The sequence below is a fragment of the Sinocyclocheilus anshuiensis genome, unplaced genomic scaffold (assembly GCF_001515605.1).
Source record: "Sinocyclocheilus anshuiensis isolate Anshui unplaced genomic scaffold, SAMN03320099.WGS_v1.1 C33232307, whole genome shotgun sequence".
Lineage (NCBI taxonomy): Eukaryota > Metazoa > Chordata > Actinopteri > Cypriniformes > Cyprinidae > Sinocyclocheilus > Sinocyclocheilus anshuiensis.
The window spans coordinates 1-7048 of record NW_015622132.1 but is presented as its reverse complement, the minus strand read 5'-3'; the positions used below and the strand labels follow the sequence as shown (position 1 = coordinate 7048).

Sequence of the window (7048 nt, the reverse complement as noted above, 5' to 3'; positions counted from 1 at the left end):
GGTTTGGGCGAGAGGCACAAGGACACGCAGCAGGTGAGCAGCGGTCAGTGAGCAGCGGTCAGCATGGGCAGCGGGAGCAGCAGCAGCGTCGGGGCCGTCGTGGAGAGCAGGTGAGTTCACACACCTTCACCTGGACACAGACGTGCAGATGGTCAATGCAGTACGACAGCATCAAACTGGCCTCAAAACAGACTCATCTTCAAACAATAACCAATACTAGTCCAGAACATGAAATGCTGCATATATTAAAACGATGCATTTAATACTGTCAGGTTCAATCCATATCAATCCTGCTAGTCCTCAAATATGGCCAAAGTTTCCTATAAACCTTTTATTTTAGGCTGAGCATCAGTGTTGCGGAAGTTAAAGTGCAGTTGTGCAGTGTTGCACGGGGATTGTTTTCAAAAGTGGTGCATTTTATCTGCAGAGGCCTGAAAATTGACAAAAATCACACAGATGAAACATCTTTGAGATGAAACACCTCCGCCTGTGACCACCAGGTGGAGAAATACTGTGACTGGACAGTTTAAACAGCATGCATGCTACATTGTTGTCACCTAGTGACCTCTTATTTTGCATGCTTAATATTTAAGCACGCAATTATCTTTTTAACAATTTCAACACATTTTATATTGAAATGTCTTATATTTTAATACAATTCTAGGCATCTGTGCCTGCTGTCAATCACCACAGAAATAATTTAGTGTGTAAACTGCAAAATATGTGTTATGCACGTTCAATGGCAGTGAAGCATATAGCAGATGCACCATGAACCCCCAATTACAAGTGGATGTTTAATTAGTTTGCAGAGTTTAATTAGCTTGCAATTAAATGCAGAGGTTAATTCCAGTTCTGGGAATCAATCACAAGATGAAAAGCCAATGCATATGGTTTCATATAACATTCAGATATTTCTATGTGTAATAGTCCTATACTTTCACTCATTACACTCCATATCATTCCTGGTTAAAAGTACAGAAATAAATAGTGCAGATTTGAAGTCTGTGCCATGAAACGGGTGCATTTGAATCTTTAGTCATTAAACTAACCTTGGAGCTGATCTTTCATATGGATGCCATAATCTTGCATTGGCTTTACCTGCCCAGACTCCGTGCATATCTGATCTAAAATACAGTAGAGACAGAAAACATGTTTTCACTGCCATTGGTGACAGCATATGCACACTAGAGGGTGCTATTAATTAACGAATGCAACAGCTGCTCTATGAATGTCTGTCTCCAAGTGACACAAATATACAATTATTCATGTAATTCATCACTTCATATTTACATTCCTGTCGTAAATTAGACAATTGCATGCCACTAGCCAGTGCAATGACGGTACAATGATGGTATCAAATGATAATAACCGATTAATATTACCAGGCAGCTTTGAATGACTACCTTATTTAAGAGTCATGGTTTTTTCCCCATAATGCATCAGTCAAAAGCATAGTGCTACCATGGTGCAAGTACAAAACACAATGGTGCACGTCCAAAAAAACACTGAATTACAGTGGCACGTGTCCAACAACATAGTATTGCCACATAACTTGTCCAAACAACAAGGTTTTACCATGGCACATGTTCAAAAACATGGTATATGCACAAAAACGCATAGTACTACCATGGTACTCGTTGATAATGGTTGAATAAGTGGCATTTGTGATATAAGCATGTTAATTTCGTGATGATACTTTGTGTAGTGTCCTTACATCACTAGTGTGATGTATATAAGCGACATATAAGGGTAAAACCCCTTCAGTTTGCCCTTTGAAGAGTTAAAAAAAATGAACGCTGATGCTGCGTGCGTCTGGATTAACGCGTAAGTACATCAATTTCGCTGTGTGCACGCTGTAGGCGAATAGATTTATATGGGCAATACGTCCACTGCGTTATTTAAACGTATTTTAGATTATCAACAAGCACTTTGTCACTCGTTTATAGTTTAGCAGCAGCGCAGCATCCTCCTGACACGTGATCTCCTCGTGCACAGGCACCGTGCCGTATCTCGCGCTCTGATTGGATCATTCCACTTCCCTCGTTTGGCGTTATATAATCCCCCATCAGGAAGCTTGGCTTTATATATCAAGACTTTAGTGCTTTGTGTGCTTTTCTTTGATTGACGAAACACCAATACACGTTTAGAGATCATTCCCGGGAAAGATATGATCAAATATTGCCGAGAAAGCAGTTATAGTGACATTTTTATAGTTTGACGTCATTAGTATCAATCCGCGTGTGCCTTTGACGGAAGTAGTTCCCGGTTGGTTTGGCAGATCACCTTGAGCTCGCGATCCGGAGCGCATCAGTCTCGGCCGACTATCAGCAAACGCAGGTGAGTGTCCTCAGAGCAGCGCTTACAAAAATCAACATCATAATAGTCATATAATAATAGTTTTCATTAGCAACGCTATTGTGTACAGTTTTAGCTACGTTTTCCGTCAGCCAGAGCAGCTGCGCTCATAAAATAGCGCATGTTTGGTTATTTTCAGTCAGTATTTCCTCATCCTGCTGAGAATTTTGGTGCTATTTTTGTATTTAATTTCGCGAAAGTTCGTTTCCACCAGACTTACCGTCTTTAATCGTAGATTTCGCTGCGTTTTCCGCTGTTTTGTGCTGACTAGCCGTCTTTTAACATTCATCGTCGTCTGTAATTTCAATGTGTGACAGTTTATCAATAACCGTCATTAATTTTGAATTCATTCGAATTAGAGGCTTACGTGCGCGCCCTCGCGCAGGCGGAGAATGTGACGCAGTGGCGGGACGTGACCCGCAGCGCATCCGCCACATGCTCCCCAGCGAACACCTGTGTGAATGCAGGTGATGAAGATGAGGATGGTGATGTTTGATCTTCAGAGAGGCTCTGAACGCTCAGTTTAACGTTGACGCACGCCTTGCTATTTTCATTATGAAGGAGTGCATTGCATTAAGATATTGCTCTTTATTAGTTTCAGGAATGGATGAATGAATGAATGGATGGATGAATGGATGGATGGTACTGGATCAGAATCGCTCCCCTGCGGACATCTGAAGCACAGTCTGGCTCTCCTCGCGTGGGCACTCACTAATTATGCACAGGTGCTAATTATGATGCTGCATCATGTTTCTGCGAGGGAGGAATTGGACTGTTTTGTGTGTTTGTCTTGCAATCACATACCTTGACACTTTCTGCGTTGTCAGATTTTAAGTCTGGTTCTCAGTCTGTTCTAGGTTGATGTCCCCTGCATTGGGGTTTGTTGGCCTGTACTCGTATTCAAGCCTGTATGTTTCCAAAGGCATCTTTACGCAGCCGAGCGAGTTAAGTTTGCTCTGCCTGCTCAACATCCAGACATAATGCAGCTTCAGTTTTTGTTTCTGCCACAAAATAAAAAAGCTATTGCAATCTCACAAAATTCTGTGAGTCACAATTGTCTTTATATCTAGAAATCGTGAGATTTGCATAAAAAAAAGACAGAATTGTGAGAGATGAACTCGGAACCGTATGAAAAAAAGGCCTGATTAAGAGAAAGTTGCAATTACTTTTGCTGTCCCCGCAGTGGAACAAGCTTCCATGCATAGTATGCCGTTGAGAATTGCTGTATAAATGCATTTGTCAACTCTGAGCAGCATTAAATAGTCTATGTAAAGACACCTCATTGCCAGTTCAGAAGCACTTAAAAAGTAAATTTGCCACCGTTCAATTCCTGAATTTCCATTGGGGCAGTAAGCTAAATTGAAAATTGAGTGTGAATTTATGGAACTAGCGTTAAAATGGAACTAATAAATCATAATAAATGTAATTTTGTGTATAAATTATATCATACAACATATTGGCTGTTTTTCCAGAAATGATAGAATAATCATGTTTAAAATGCCACCTACAGAAATGGGCATTTATATATTTCATTACAAATAAATTCATTTTATGATCCAGGGTGAAAGAGTTCTTAATTAAATGCTATTTAGTAAATTATTGTTCTTCCTGTCGTTCAAATTTCAAACATCCTGGGAATTGAAATGGAGCACATGTATAAATTCTGATTTGTGCTCAGCCCTGCTGTATATGCATTGCTTGAATTCATGTGTGCATTAACAGACAAGAAATTAGGCTTATTACAAACACTGTGTTGGCACTTTGTAGACATTTCAACATCTTTAATCAAACTGTCACACTCTTTCAGGGAGGCAGTTTTCAGGTCTGCAGTGAGTGTGTGTCGATGCAATATGGGAATATTTTCTGTAACATCCTGTTGAGTTACGCCAGAATGTCAAAAGCTTCTACTAAACCAGCAGAAGAGACCAGTGAAACAGACACCCACAGCTCTGCAGTGACACAAACCGGCCTTTCATAGACCGCACCAGTGCACAGATATTAGTCATTGTTCTGAATCATAGAGTAAAGAGAACGGACTCACCTCAGTAGCTTTTTGCTGCAGTAGATATGAGTCCTGCCATGCCACTGCGAGCCTGATGCATTTCATACTGGTACAATCCCAGCTAGTCCAATGCTCCTTATGGCATCCCGTTCCTATTTTAACCCAGCATTGTAATGTGATCTACAGTAAACAGTACTGTTTACTGCCTGTAGTGGCCAGTCCACAACTAAACCAGCGTGTTTAGGGACTAATGTGGGCCTGGAGTCTTAGAGTCCTGCTCGTGCAGGACCGTAAGTGTGTGTGTGGCTTGCGTGTTTTATCCTCTCTGAAGGAAAGAGGATTTAGTGCTCCAACTCCTCGGCAGCACGATGCATGCTGCTTCATTCTGGCCAGCGTCGGTGTCTGCAGCGCTGTGATTGGGGAGGGAAGGTCACACAAGCTGGCGCTCCCCTGCAGGGCTCTGACTGACACACAGTGCCTTATTTCCCAGAGCCGAAGGGCCTACAGGTGGGTTTAGGGCTGCTGCTTTGTTAGGCCCAAAGGACACTTATACTTACTAAACCAGTTGTTGTAGGTCTGTGTTATTTGTGTCGAAGCCATTTCAGATCATTGTGATTGACTGTGTGTTTAGATGCAGGATTGCAGCAGATTAATAGACATGCTCTAAAGTAAGACAGCATCAGCTCAGAGGTCAAAGGAACACTAGACCACAGATATGACCCGACACAGCTGAGGATTTAGGACTTAAGGGTCGGTCACACTGCAATTTATTTTTTTTTGTTCTGTTGACTTCCATTTTCCATTCATTCACAAGCTCGTCCGAATTTAAGTGTGTTCCGAAGTCTGGTGAACGTTTTGAATTTGTATCGTGTGAATATCGGCGTGATTTCTTAGCTGAATTGAACACAAACTTTAAATCTTTAAGACTGCGGCATTCCAGTAAGGTGAACTACATTACATATTTTTACGTTTTGGATGTATTGTTTGTAGCATATTTTTAAAAAGACGCCAGAGAGTGTGTAAAATTTTCATAAAAATTTTGCGTGTGACTGTGGCTTTAACTGGAAAAAAATTGAAGAACAGGATTTTTACATTTTCTGAAAGTAACTCGTTTAGTGGTGCAAAAAAATGTTTCGTCACGGAATGTAAATTATATTGTCGTGCATAAACTCCCTTAAGTCAGCTACTTAACTATAGCAAACTTTATCCATGTGTATATATACAATGCACTCATGTAAAGCAATATATACTATATTGCAAATATCTATTGCTTGATTGTTTATATCGTCACAAAATGAAAGCTATATTATTGCACGTGACAGTAAAATTGATTAAATTGAAGAATAATTTGCATAAATAAATAACATCTGCTTAAGTCAAGTCTGGCATCCCAGGCTACCGTTTCTGGGTCCAAATGCTCTATCAGATGCCAAAAGCAAATGGTGTGATGTAATACTGATTCATCTTTTATGAATTGTTAAAATATTGGTGCCCAGAGGCTGAATTGTAACCTGTGAGTTTTTAAAGCTTAAATGTGTGATATGAATTGAGATGGTATTTTCAATTGAAACGAGTAGAGACTTGGACCTGGAAACAGTTTTCCTTATGTCATGACTTAAGCAGATTGACTTGACCCGTGATGTTGTTAGGGTGTTGTGGGCGGTTGCCAGGGCATTGCAGTATGGTTTCAAGAGCGTTCTGATCCACATAGATCTCTGCATGTTTAGGACCCTTTTCAATGTGACTCTTGTATTTTTATTTATCATTTTATTGTAGCATCCCTCTTTAAGCCTCATAATTCTTTTGTAATTGTACAGTTTGTTTTGAAAGTGAAGTTCTTCGTGTTCATTGGGCTCTGAGATCAAGGCTTTGGTTTCATAGCTGTGATTTTTGGAGATAAAGCAGGGTATGTGGTTATAAAACAGGCCTATAATAACAAGACCTTCTTATGACATTCCTGGCTAACATTGACCTTCAGTGTCCTTGTTAGCATCAGATGCTGTCTGTTCTGAGGCACATAGCATAAAGCAATCAATACCAGGACTGACAACAATATGCTGCTTTGATGTAAGCTAAGTAGCATTACCATCTCATTAGTTACTCAAACCACAGCTTGCATCATTTCCCGTAGTATCAGGAAGTGGAATTGCCCCTCCTTTCACTATGAGTGTGTGTGGCTCACTGCACGAGGGCCTGGATTTTCCACCCTGCCTTTCTGGCTACGTGAGGAAGAGTGTGTCAGTGTTCGCTGTGATGTGAATCTCCTCACGTACGACAGCCCACCATGGCATCAGTGCAATGTGGTTTTATTAAGTTGGCGACCGCAGTGAAATCCTTGCCAAACCCATCCTGCTGCCATACTGTGGTCATGTGACTGGTTTCACTTTCCTGTAAGAAAATGTAATGCAGATAGCTGACTGTTTGCACAAATTGTTGAATGCATCTGATTTGATGTTGAAGCTATAATTCACAGTTCAGTCTGACATGATCCTGATTTTGATTCGCATGTGCCAACAGTGTTGTAATTGGCTGGATATCGCATTGACTTTCCTGTGCTTCAGGCTGTGTCAGGTGGATTATCTCTGTTTTATATTGAGCTTTAGTATCATCCACCTTAAGACACAAAATCCAGGTCAGCTCAAGCACACAAAGACCAGCTCATTGTGTGTGTGTGTGTGTGTGTGTGTGTGT

General features: G+C 40.8%; 1 long non-coding RNA gene across 1 annotated transcript; it reads right to left on the bottom strand.

Moving 5' to 3' along the window:
- Positions 1–6: 6 nt before the first annotated feature.
- On the bottom strand, positions 7–4978 carry LOC107683371 (uncharacterized). The gene is made up of 3 exons (XR_001633715.1): positions 4397–4978; positions 1050–1124; positions 7–130 (listed from the first exon to the last, which is right to left on the bottom strand). It is a non-coding gene; the product is annotated as an uncharacterized LOC107683371 (long non-coding RNA).
- Positions 4979–7048: the final 2070 nt, after the last annotated feature.